This window comes from Pithys albifrons, chromosome 4 (assembly GCF_047495875.1).
Source record: "Pithys albifrons albifrons isolate INPA30051 chromosome 4, PitAlb_v1, whole genome shotgun sequence".
Taxonomy (NCBI): domain Eukaryota; kingdom Metazoa; phylum Chordata; class Aves; order Passeriformes; family Thamnophilidae; genus Pithys; species Pithys albifrons.
In genome coordinates this window covers 15,801,837-15,816,130 of record NC_092461.1, presented here as the reverse complement: position 1 = coordinate 15,816,130, position 14,294 = coordinate 15,801,837, and positions in this window count along the sequence as shown.

Genomic DNA, 14,294 nt, shown 5'->3' with positions numbered 1-14,294 from the left:
GTAAAGCTGATAAGACTGTATTTGGGAAGAGTTAACCCACAATTTTTGGAAGTCTAATAAGGTTAATAGTCCTGCCCATCATATAGAAGCTTAAACAGCAATGGCTGCAGAAGTCTAGTAGAGTGATTGGAAATCTTTTGGAGGAAAGTCAAACTTACTTTCGAGGCTTTCTAAGCTAATGAAAGTGTTAGCTGGCATTAGTGTTACCTAGGAGCATATTAAAGGACAACATTGAGATAAACTAAACTTTAAATGAAGACGCATATATTTTTGGCAGAAATTAGATTTATAGTTGTAAAAAAAACAGGTTCTGAAACAATCTTCCAAAAGGAGATGATGAATTAAAAATTTAATAGCTTTTTAAAGTGGAATTAAAAATGTTTGGAGTTATTTCTCCAGCACAGACGACTGAAATTTATTATGCTGAAAGTTCTTCAATTACTTTTTTCCTTTATTCTTGTTTCATCATCATTCAGTGTCACAATCCTTCAGCAAAGGTAAGTGTATATTTTCCTTTGGGGAACTCTTGTGGATTTTAGTGAAGCAAGGTAAGACCTAGATCATTGATTATAGACAATAGCTTCACCAGAGACTTTGGTTCTTTTAAACAAATTAAGAACACTCATAAACAAAAGAAAGACAATGCTACAGTTTTATTGCTTGCATGTAATCTTAGATGAGGTTCTATGTATAAATATAACAGTTACGGTGATGAGCAAATATAGGTTAACTTAATCCTTGCTCCTTTCATGAAATTGTTTATTAATGGCTTTCATTCTAAAATAGGATCTGATAACCTTCATATGTAATGCGTTGCATTTTGAAAAGTCATCTGTCAGTTGAAGTCCCAAGTGATGGAAGAGAGGGAAATATTGTACACACCTTTAAAAAGGGTAGAAACTAGGACACTGGGATCTACCAAGCTGTCAGCCTCACCTATGTCCCTGGGAACATCATGGAACAGATCCTCTTATAATCTCTGCTGAGGCACATGGAGGACAGCGAGGTGATTTGAGACAGCCAGCACAACTTCACGAAGGGCAAGTCCTGCCAACCTGTAAGCCTTCTATGATGGAGTGACTGCATCAGTGAAGGGCTATAGATATAATTTATATGGATTTCTGTAAAGTCTTTGACATGGCCCCCCAGAACTTCCTTCCCTCTAAATTGGAGATAAATGGGTTCCATGGGTGGACTGTTAGATGGATAAGGAACTGGTTGAGAGAGCACATCCAGAGGGTAGTGGTCAACACTCAGAGTCCCAGTGGACATCAATGAGAAGTAATATTACTCAAGAGTCCATACTGGGACAGGTGTTATTTAACAACTTCATTAATGACACATACAAAGGGATCCAGTGCAACCTCAGTACATGTGCAGGTGACACCAAGCTGAATGGTGCAGTTGATACACCTGAAGGACAGGATGCCATCCAGAGGGACCCAGACAAGTTCAAAATGTGGGTGCATGAGAATTTCACGAGGTTTAACAAGACCAAGTGCAAGGTGCTGCACTTCTGTTGGGGTAAACACCAGGGTCATTGCAGCCTGGGGGGATGGAAAGATCAAGAGCAGCACTTCCAATAAGTTCTTGGGACTGCTAGTGGATGAGAGGCTGAACATTTGCTGTCAATGTGCACCTGCAGCCCAGGAAGCAAACTGTATCCTGGGCTGCATCAAAAGCAGTATGGCCAGCAAGTTGAGGGAGGTAATTCTGTTTCTCTACTCTGCTTTGGTGAGATCCCACATGGTGTACTGCATCCAGCTCTGGGGACCCCACTACAGGAAGAACACGGACCTGTTAAAGTAAGCTCAAAGGAGGGCCACCAAGATGATTAGAGGAATGGAGAGGAAAGGCTAAGAGAATCAGCATTATTCAGCCTGGAAAAGATAAGTCTTTGGGGTGAACTAATTGTGGCCTTCCCACAGCTGAAGGGAGCCCACAAGAAGGATGGACAGAGACTTTTTACAAGTGTATCTAGTGACAGGACTAGGTGGAATGGTTTCAAACTGAAAGAGAGTAGGTTTAAATTAGGATAATTATTAGGAAGAAATTCCTTACTATGATGATGGTGAGGAACTGAAACAGAGTGCCCAGAGAAACCATGGATGCCTCATTCCTGGAAGTGTTCAAGGCTAGATGGCTGGGACTTAGAGCAACCTGGTCTAGTGAAAGATATTCCTGCCCACAGCAGGGATGTTGGAACTAGATGATCTGTAAGGTTTCTTCCAACCCAAACTATTCTATGATTCTATGATTCTATCATTAAGATTCTTATTCATTCAGTAGTCTTACATTCCTCTGGCAATTAAATTTTACATGTAGATTACATGGTTATAAAAAACATTCCCACAAGCACAGAAAAGCAAAAAAAGAAAAAGAGATTTTAAATCCTTATCAAGAGATTATGTACAAACCGATGCTAAAATTGAAGGGGTGTAGAACTTTATGCAAGCTAAGACTAACTTACAAAACCATTTTGTAATCTTTTACTGTGAAAGTTTTATTTTAGGAACTAACACAACTAACTGTATGTACAGCAAGTGCCCTTTAGCCTTTTACTTTCCAGATTCTTTTCCATCCACTATGCTTATTAGGATACCTTGGTATATTACTTTCTGCATAGAACAGTACAAACTGTGTTTTCAAACAGATATTTGATCAAGCTTAGGTATATTCAACCAATTTGGGCTTTTGCAAGAAATAAAAATCTTATAGGGGACACTGACCATGTTTACAACTTAGAAATACCTAGTGAACATACAGTGACAATTCCTAGAGGGTTTCAAAAACTAATAAATGTTGTCTCAAGGATAAAGATAGCCAGTTCCACAACTCAATTGCTTGCAGAGGAACCTTCAGAGAATTCTTTACCTTGTGGCATTTTTGTACATTGCTGCTTACTTCGTGTTCCAGGATGCTCCTTTAATAAAAGGCCTGTTATTATGTTGAATCCCAGTATGAAGTCATATTCCTTCCTAAGTGGATGATTGCTAGACTCCATAATGTTTGGGGTGTTTTTGTTTTATGAGCTCAATAAAAAATACACCAGGTGCACAGAGTAACTAAACACTAGGGATCATCTTCTAAAAGCATGGCATTGATAAAGTTAGAAATTAAGATATATACCACAAAATGAGAAGAAATTATCACATTTTTCTTCTAGTTGTTTCTCAGGATCATCACAAAGTAGGAAGCATATGACACTAAATTATTTATTGGACTACTTGAATTATCACTTCTATGACTGATTCTACATTTGCTGGCAATTTAAGCATGAAAAGGAGAACTAAAGGACATTAAATTTGGACTCATTCGTTATTATTTTTATAATATTTCATGAATTCTAAAGCTTGGTTGTGTTGATTCCTGAAATTCTGAGTACAGACATAGTCATCTGATGAAGCCTAGTCTGCCCAAACTATAGACTAAACATGGTTTTGGTAATATTAAAGTAATTCTTGGAAGCCAAAATAAAGGTGGTGGTTGCATTTATAGCTGTGAAATATGCTGTTTAAAGCAAGAGACAATGATAAAATTCAACTGAACATCATTCAGCACATTGGGTAAAATCCATCACAGGAAATTAATCAAAAGCTAAACATGAGTAACTGGATGTACACCTTAAAATTTCCGAAATTCCAGTTAAGGCTTTCAACTTATTTCATAATGGTCAAACATCTACAAGATGAAATATTTGAAAGAAAATTGTATTCTTGTGATCTGGATTAGTTTAAGAAAATTTAAGAAAAGTAAGGGTATTAATAATGCTTTGTACATGAAGTTTTGATCCTGTTCCAAAACAACAAGAAAATACTCATTTATATAAAATTACGAATGCATATAAAATTACTAATATCTACTCCAGAGTACTCTGGAAATTCAAATTCAAGCAGCTTCAATGCATGGCATAAATAGCAGATCTATTAAATTTAGGCAAAAGTAATAACCTTTTGGTTTCTAGAGATACCACTGCTGTGACAATTGTTAATATATTATGCATTTTTAGTACTGATAGATGTAAGAAATTGAATATTTCCATCTCTCAACTTTTACACAATATGTAAATAAGGTGTTGTGGTCTTTTATTATCATTCTTTATTCTTATATTAGTTTATCATATGGATAGACTCTTCAAAGCCAATCCTACAAATAAAACAAAAAAAAAAAAGCAGAAAAATAACTGAACCAATGAGGCAATATGGTTGATTTATTAATTAGATGTGATAGTGAGTTTCTTTTCTTTTTTCCTATCAGGCATGTTTCTCAATTCTGATTATATCTCAGTTCAGAAGAAATTGAGTTTATTTCTGGATCTTTAATATTACTCCAATCAACCTTAACTCACATGCTGATGCTGAGAAATCAGCAAAGAATGCTTTAAGAACTCATCTGACAAGCAAGACATTTCTAGATGTGTTAGGGAATACAAATAGTGATACTCCAGGCAAGTATGATATATCATCAGTATTCCCATTGTTACTTCAAGATAACCTAGCTTCTGGCTTTGCAAGAGACATCAAGGGAGAAAAGCATAAAGTGTGTCTGTCTTGGACTATTTTTTCATATAGAGCAAGAATATCTACGATTCTAGTCTTTTCACTGAACCTCTAGTTATAAAATTATAAATAAACTTTTTGCACTTTAAAAAAGCTAATTATATACTAATTCTGTAGTGAAGCTACATTTTTTTAAGTAACTACTTAAACTTTAGAGGGAGTGTGTGATCTAACAGAGGTACAACTAAGGAAGGAAAAATTATTTGATGAATAAAGTTAATCAGTCATGATTTTATTGAAGACAAGACGAAACTAATTTAGGTATAGATCGATAGCAAAATTGGCATTATTTGTACTACGACATCATTTATGTTCATATTATCTGTTGATTAAGTAGGTTCATAAGAAGGCTAAAACATGTAACATACTCTGTTTTACAATTGCATTCATTGTTTTTCAGCAGAACTTTTGCAAATACATGTATGGAAGATGCAAGGCACCTGTGGATGCTACTCAAACAAGAGCTACCATCAAGATGTGGTATAAAGATATACACACAGTATGAAGAGTTCTTTGAACATAAGTCCTACTTTTTGCAAACAGATCTTAAATTACTGACTAGAGTTATGGTTCACATTTTTAAAAATGCATGTTATGCCTATGTTTTGCTTACAAAACTTGATAATATTACAAGAATGCCTAATTTTCAGGGGGAAAAAAAAAGGCAAGACCAATAGCTAACAACGCATTATTTTGGTAGATGCAGCTGAATATTTATTATCTTTATATACTTATCAATGTCAATCAAAACCTTTCATAAAATTTCAATGTCTTGCTTTCCCATCCACTACAATAAATCATTACAGAACTTATGCAACAATTATTTCTATAAATAAAATACTTTCATTGGAACAAAAGGACATGGTTCTAATGCAGAACATAAACCAGTCATGCTACATAGCAAAGGTACCCAATATTTCAACAATTTATTTTCAAATGTGCTTAGTTAGTAGTTAAACAAACAAATCCTGTTAAAACTGCAAAACATGGTTAATAGGTATATTGTCATTGAGCTAGTGATACAGTACAGCCTTTTATATGCAATGCCTTATGACAGATCTAGTAACATCATGATTTATGAAGAGCAAGCACTGACAATTCAGGAAGAGATAATATTCATTAAAATACTTAGTTTCCAGTATCCTTTGTGTCAAAAGCAATGTTGCAGGTAGATGTGCTGGAAATTGTTTCTATTGCATAGCAGTATGCTTCCTGAAAACTTTGAACATTTATATGATCACACACACAGATAAACTCAACCAAATGCACACATCTAATATATCTTGCCTTTTTAATAGAAAATATGTGGATATTTAATTATGAATTAATCTCTCATTCATTTCTGCTATTGAAAACCAGGCCCCAATATGCATTTATGAGCTTATATAAATTGAATATTTATACTAACAATGTTTTTTCTTTCATTGCTTAATATTAAGTGCTTCTTTTTGCAACACATTTTTAGATGTGAAATAAAGTCAACAATGTTTCCCAAAATAATAATGCAGGTTCTGGTGACCTTTACTTGAATATGGTTTAATATGTGTTTGTCCCCCATTCTGTAATCCAAGGGGTCAGAGAACTATGGTATAGGTATAACTATAATTTTTTGTGTCTTTTGAATTTTAACTCTTCTGTATCTAGGGGATGCTACAATACACTCCTTTTGAGAAGAATAGCATCAGATTAGACAAACATTTTGGGAGCTTTGAACACAGAGGATCACAGTTCGCACCACATGTTCAAACACATGAATAAGCAGTTATCATTCTCAGCAGAACTGCTATTTAAATCTTTATTTCAAAGAATGACAAATGGAATCTGACAAGTGATTGGCAGACACTTTGGTAGCATTTCCAAAACCACAGCAAAAAAATGTTACATAGTCTCAGATATCGCTAAAATTAAAAATGTAAGCCCTAGTTTTGCCCAGGTCTGGGCTTGTGTTTTGGGTTGAGCTGGCAAAATGCCAAGTGTCCAAGACAGAGAGAAAGGTTTCCCTCCCCCCCTCTAACCAACCAGCCAAGGGAAGAAGAGGGAAAGGGGAAAAAAACCCCTCCAAACTAAGTTTATGCTTAAACTAGCTACATATACAGAAAAGAGAAAATTAAGACTAAACTACAATATAACACACACTTGCACCAGTTATGTGTAACAAGAAATAACCTCCCACTCCCCAGTTAATACAAAGTATATTACTCCAGATTCATAAGCACTCTAAAAGACACCCAGCAAAGAACAAAAAGAGTAACAACAAAATGTTTCTACTTCCCTGAACTCAAACAAAATGCAAGTAGAGGCAGCAGGAACAGGGGCCTAGCACAGTAGAAGAGCTGTAGCATGTTCTTCTTCTACTTCAGCCATGGTGGAACTGACTAAGCCACTCCCACACACTGGCTTTTACCCCATTTGAGATGATGTCGTAATATGGTATGGAATACAACACTACTGGCTAGAAGAAGTCAGCTGTTAGCTAGCTCAGCCCAGCTCAAGTCAGCTGACAATTCCAGGCCTAGTCTGAACTTTAAAACCTAAATTTTAGGCCTATCTGGCTACACCCATAACAGCTTGGCAATATAAGGTTCAACTTAAATGTTTATATGGGGGGTTTTCCCCTAACAAAATGCAATTTGTGCCTGTACTTACAGAAATAGCATTCAATGACTCAACATTTGAGAACACTCTTTTTAAGTTTCTAAAGAGCAATTCCTTGTATATTTTTAATTCAGAATCTTTTATTCATATACATACACAGACATACACATTTATACATACATACATACACATGTATACATCTTCAAACCCAATCGTATGTAATCATAGAGAGATAGATATAGATATGACTGTATTCACATAAATATTAACGAAACAATAATGTTTTTTACAGGGAAAACCATACATATAAAGGTCTAAGTTAATGATTTCTTTCTTTTTTCCCAGGAGGACAAAACAACAGAATAATATTATATTACTTAACAGTTGCACTTTACGTATTCAAGAAATGTGAATTGAAATGACAACTCTGATATCTCAATGTTGTTGTGTCATGGCATGACTATTTTTCATAACAGACAGCATCACTTGCTCATCAGACTTCACCTGCATAATGTAGACTCCCCTTCCAGCTGAGTCTTCCTTATGACCTAAACTAGTAACTTGCTAATTTTTCTGTGCCTATCATAAAGGAAATAGGAGCAATTTTTATACATTTACATGAAAAATATTTATCTTGTCTCCAGCAACATGTTAATAATGGCATGAGGTGAAAATGTAAATCACTTTGCTGTACAGTAATATAAGGCATTTCAACATTTTAGGAAGGTTTGTCACTCTACTAAAAGGTGGTAGATTATAATTGTGAAACAAATATTTTGTATGTCACAGGAGACAGCATAGGGAATATTATTCCTCATTTCATAGAAGTACAGAATCATTAGATGAGAAAAGACCTCTAAGTTCATCAAGCCCAACCTTTGACTGAACACCACAACCCCCACTAAACTGTAACACTAAGAGCCGTGTTCAGTTGTTTCTTGGTCACTTCTTGGGATGGTAACTTCACTACTTTCTTGGGCAGCCTATTTCAATGCTTCACAAACCTTTCAGTAAACAAATTCTTCTGATGTCCAACCTGCACCTACTCCAGTACAGAGGCTATTTCCTCTTGTCCTGTCATTAGTTGCCTGGGAGAAAAGGCTGAACCCCACCTTACCACAACCTTCTTTCAGGTGGTTATAGAGAGAGATAAGATGTCCTCTGAGGCTACTTTTCTCTGGATTAAACCCCAGCTCACTCAGATGCTCCTCCTATGACTTTCTCTCTAGATGCTGCACCAGTTTCATTGCTCTTCTCTGGACATGCTCCAGCACCTCAATGTCTTTGTGAAGTGCAGGGCCTAGAAGTGAAGGGCATCTACTCTGCTCCCTGTCCCTATCTACCAGCTGAAGGGCTGGTTTCCCTGAGGATAGCTGGTCTTTCTGTTAAGATGAAGGCAAAGAAGCCATTAAGCATCTTGGCCTTTTCCTCATCCTTGGTTAAAATTTGTTTAATTTGTGTGGTAGAGCTCCCAGCTTTATGGCTTAAAGATAAACTAATTTGGCTTACCTTCCCCAGATTCTGTTGTAACAGGAGAGTTACTGAGAGTCTTATGCAAAAAACGGATGTTCAGTAGTAAAAACATTAGACCAAGTCCCTGTAATTTTAGAACAAGGAACAGAGAGTTGAATGCTAAGTCTAGCCTAGCTGTCTGGCCACCTTCTCTATGTCTTTTAATTGGTGATAATGAAATCTTAGACCAAACTAGACTGAATAGACTTCTAATCTATGGAAAATTAAAGTTAACTGAGATGAATCCCACTCCTGAGTGTAAATATTCATTGTATGAATTGATCAGGCCATAACAAATCCTAATAAGATTCACCAGTGATTTCATCTGGGAACTGGGAGCACTACAATATACAATACACTACTCTCTCTTCATTGCTGGTTGTTGCAGCACTGTATAATGAAACTTATTTCAAAATATATCTTTTCCTCTTGACTAGAAGCCAGTGAATTTATTTCATGTTTCTTTGTTTCATTTGGCTTAGCTTTTTTACTGAACTTCGGCAAACACTTGTATAGCTACTGCTATTAAAATAGACAATATATGCATGGTGAAACATGGGGTTACTGGCTGGAGATGCCAATGAAAAAAAGTCAGGCATAGATAAAACAGTGCGCAATGAAACTAAAATTTTCTCATTAAGAATATAAAGTCTGGATATTGAATTTCATTCAAATGCTAAAGGGTACAGCATGCAACACACAAGAGAATTAAAAAATGACTGATACTTACAGTACACAAACAAATTAGCAGGAGCTGACCAAAATTATAAGGGTGTTATTGCACATTAAAGTTAGATGTCATTTTCCCTAATTTGAGGGTATTCCAATTAGAGTTAACCTGAAGGTTAGCTGCTTTCATCTTTTTCATCTTTTTGAAAGTGTTAGCACAGATGTTGTGGCACCACGGAAATTATATGCATCATAAAAACACAGCTAATTATCAGTGAACTAGACACTTCTTATATAGAATTAGTTTAATATCTTCAAGCAAATGTTTGTGACCCATTTGCCTGATAACACCATCCATTATTGACCCATGGCATGTCCTGTCTACCTTTTCTTTCTTAAGCTCTAAGTGTTTGTCTGACACTGCATTTTCTCTTGCTGGAGATGAGAATAGATGGGGGAGGTGAGGAAGGTTAATATTTAGCACTCAGTGGGTTTCTTTGAATGCCCTGAATTTTGTACTCAAATTTGCCTTTGCATTTGGAATGCAAGGATTGTTTGTGCCCTGTTAGCATGAACAGGATATGGAGATTTCTGTTAATAAGCATCTAAAAAGACATTGTTTTGTTAATTTGTTATTAAAAATACATATCAGGACTATGTTTTTAATAAGAAAATTATTATGTAGCATTTCATAAAGTTAAAGGTGGATTCTGGAGGATTACAGATTTTTTGGTGACTAAACTTTGTTAAAAATTCTGGAGAATTTATGAAACAAAAAAGCCAAATAAGAGAATCTTTGAAAGATATCATTAGCACTTGAGTTTGATTAAACCCAGAATTGGGTTGATTTTCAGGGGTAAAGCAGGATAAAAAACAAAGCCTTAACATATTGAAATATTTCTCTACATATTTTAAGAAAAAATCTTAGAGCTAAGTACTGTTCAGTGAATACATTATTCAGTGAATTTTGTCATTTTTCATTGAATAAATTATTCAATCTATTTTCTTCTATTTGACTATGCTTATTATGGCTATAATACCATTCATTGAATATATTACTCCACAAAAATGGATATTATCTAAATAAACTGTTCAATGAATAGTTTCCCTAGAATTTTCCCACATTTATCCTTTCTTTTTTGCAACAGTATAGAATGATTTACAATATTCACATCTTAAGACTGACTGACTGACCTTTAAAAACTGGTGAAGTGTCTGAGATTTCCTTTTTAGTACTGAAATTCTGTTATCATTCAAAAACATGGAGATGAATGTGGACTGCATTTTCTATATGGACTGCATTTTCCAAGCCAAACCATATAGAACCTAGATGTAAGAAATTATAGCCATCATAGTAACAGACTCAAAATATAAGAAGATGCTAAAAAAAATTAAGATGACACAAACATGAAAGACTAAATGAGCTATCTGGAACAGGAAGTTTCATAGGTTCAGAAGATAGACTGATATGGCAGATACCTCTTGCACAGTTGGTTAATATACTTGTTTATTAATATAGAGTTTCTAACTAATATTGCAAAAAAAAATAATTGGGATGGTTGTTGTGCATGTGGGGCCTTTTCTTAACAAATGTTTTATTAATATGTACTGTTTAAAGTCTTTGACTCTCTGAAAGATTAAGGGCTACTACTTTTACTTCAAGGACTCAGTCTGTCCACTTGGTCATTAACTCTCCTGTGAATTACCTAAGGCTACAGATTACTGCTAAGTTAATAAAAACTATATAAGGAAAAAAAAGTTGGTAATGGATTATGAAACATCTCTTGCATACAATACCATTCAAACAAGCATCATTTCCTTTACAAGGAGACACTAAAGAGCTCTGCAACAAAAATTAGGAAGAAACCCCTAAGGAATGTTGCCCTAAATTTACTGGGTGAAAATAATCTTCTTCTGGAACTTCATCTTTGCAAGGCAGCACTTGTGGAACTCACTTTTGGGGACACAGGACTGGAATGGATCTTCTGGGCGAGAAATAGTCTTTTTATAGAATAAGATGAGACATTCATGTTGTGCATTTATATCAGCTTCCAAATGCCAGGTTAAGATGATTCCAAGGTGAGGTTTGGGGTAATTTTCTCATACCATTAGAAAGGCTGGCTTAAAATCTCTTCATCTTGATGGTCTTTCTTATAATTCCAACCTGCATTTTCTTAGGGAATTTATTAATGACCTAACACTGTTCATTGTTTAGCTTAAAAAGCTCTCTTCTGTCCCTGATTTATTTCTGTCCTGATGAATAAACAAGGACAATAAATACACAGAGAGCAATATAATCCTTTTCAGCCTTTATCGTATCAAGGGAAACAAGTAAACTGGTTTTTTAATTTCATGTTCTCCTTGTAGGAAATTTGTAACATAATCAAAACAAGTAGCAAGAACAGTATATGTACTTAATATTAGCAGATCTATCCATGAATAAAGTACTCCTTGTCTGACCATCAGCTAGCATAAAGAACAAAAGTTGCTGCCTGCCACAAAGCACTAAAGCTCAGGTCCAGCAAAGGGACATAAACACCATTTTATGTAACTGTGGAGTGTGAGTTTTCTTCTTTCTGCTACGTGCAAAAGCTTCCTATTAGAAGGACGTCTACAGGTAAAATGTCCATCCACAGCCACACATGCTGTGATCTTCCAGGACTTACTTCTCAAGGCAGAAGCTAACTGTATGATGGCAAAATTTTCTTTTCTTCAAGTAGGCATCCAAGCTACCAGTAGTGCAAAATTCAGAGCCAGATGGAGGCAAGGAATAAAACAAGCATAATTCTGATGGTTAGTAGATAAAACCTTAACAGATATATTCTGTGTCCATATCCTAGGCTGCTGCTATTATTTGCATATGACAATCATCTACTATGAACATTTTCCTGAATTTAATGGTTCATGTTGTAGTCACAGAGATGACATCCCAGATGTCACAGATGCAATAATTGCAGTTAATTCTATTAAGAAACCAAAGTTAGGTGCCCAGGTAGTGCACTCCCCACATTGCATGACTCATAACTCATTTGATACACCAAAATAACATGTAAAGAAGCCAGTGGACTGGTCTGGTTGTTGCAGGAAGTCAACAGAGGAAATTTTTATTACCCCACATTCCACTGAAAGTATCATAACTTGACCAAAAATACAAATCTGGACAACTTTCTGTCACAGATTTGAAGGTTTTGTATATACAACCTTACCTAAAGAAATTGTAGATGTGTTTCACAGGCACTCTAATAATTCATAGCCTCTATCATGATTATATTTGACAAGCCAAGCTGTTATGCTGCATGCTTTCACTATTTTCTGTGGTAGGGCTTTACTTTCTTGGTTGCATTTTTGCCAGACAGATGTTGGCTGAGGAGGATTGTTGTGTTGACTCTTGCTTCATATAAGTAGGGCCTTCAACAAAAGACAGTATTTCCATGATTAGTGGACTACATAGATCTGTATTCACTTTTCCAACTTGCTCACTTGCTTGCATTCATATAAACAAAAGTATTTTGATATGGGTTTTGAAGAAATACCAAGAATGACTCATTATAACAAGCTTTTCCATTATTGAAGGAAAATGACAAGTAGATATCTTACATTATTTGAGTGCAAACTCAAGGTGAAAACATGGTTTAAGTCAGTGCAACTTGGCAGACACTCACAGCTCTTGGTTCGCTATTATTAAAGCTTCCTATGCAGTATTATATGTGGTAACTATAGGACTTTTAAGCCTTTCCTGGAAATATCAAGCCTCAAACAGTCGGGATGATGTAAAAGATAAATATTACAGTACTTTCCCCAATAATATGAGACAGAAAGAAAAAAAAATTCAAAGGGTATGTTGATATTTGTACAAAAATCACAAGCAGCAAGCCTTCTTTCTTTCATCTTTAATAAAGATCTTTCCGGTCAGCTGCAGCTGATGATAAGTATAACATCTTTAAATGGTTAATACAAGGATCACAGCTCAAGTGCTTTATGTGGTTAGGAGCAAGGAAAGCTGTTAGTAGACTGTGTGCATTTCATAAATCCAAGGATTATTTTATTCCTTCTTTCTGGTTGTTTTTATTTGGTTTTTGGGGTTTTTTTTTTAGTTTTTTTTATTTGGCTTTCTACTATATCTTAAATGCTTTATTTTTCAGAGGGCAGATAAGACTTAGTTCTTCACATAAAACTACAGCTTAGACATTACTTAGTCTTCCTCTGTTACGGAAAAGGTCCTGTCTGTGCACAGATGTCTCAGATTAAATTGTATCTCATAGTCCTTACAGTGCTCAGTACTAGATGAACTGCCAAAAGGGCCGTAGGCAAGAACTAAATTGCTTTGGTTTCAGTACACAGTGAATTTGGCTCAGACAAGCTGAATCAGTACATTAAATGTGAATCCCTCACAGATTTGAAAGCAGCCTTTAGCACAATTATTGACTGTGAGTGATGATTATGTCTAATTGAAGGAGACTTTTGCTACCTGTAGCTCAGTTGGAGTCCATGAAAGCCACAGCAAGGCACTGCATCTTAATTCAATGTTCCAGCTTGAAAGAAACAATTGAACCTAAATCCTGAAGTGTATACACATGGTCGATAAACTTTAATAAACTTTACAGGTTCAGTAACTAGACTGAGTGTATATAATTCAATTTTTTAATTCAGGAAGGGAAAATAGCTAACAAGTATGTTAGGCTACAATAATGTATTAGTTCATCTCATGCAGAGGCCCCCTCAGTAAAAGGAAAAGATATAGTTTCATGCTTGTCTTTGGAAAAAGTCATAAATCTGCTGTTCTATATACCATATTAATGCTCTACAGGTGTGAGATTACCAGGTTACTTGGGTGTGACCCAACTTCCAGTAAATTTGTGAGGAAAATAAAATAATTTGACAATTTTGCATCTTTTGCTACAGAATTTATGCCAATAATAAAGAGAAACGAATGCTTTTCTTAATAGATTCTGCCTCTCT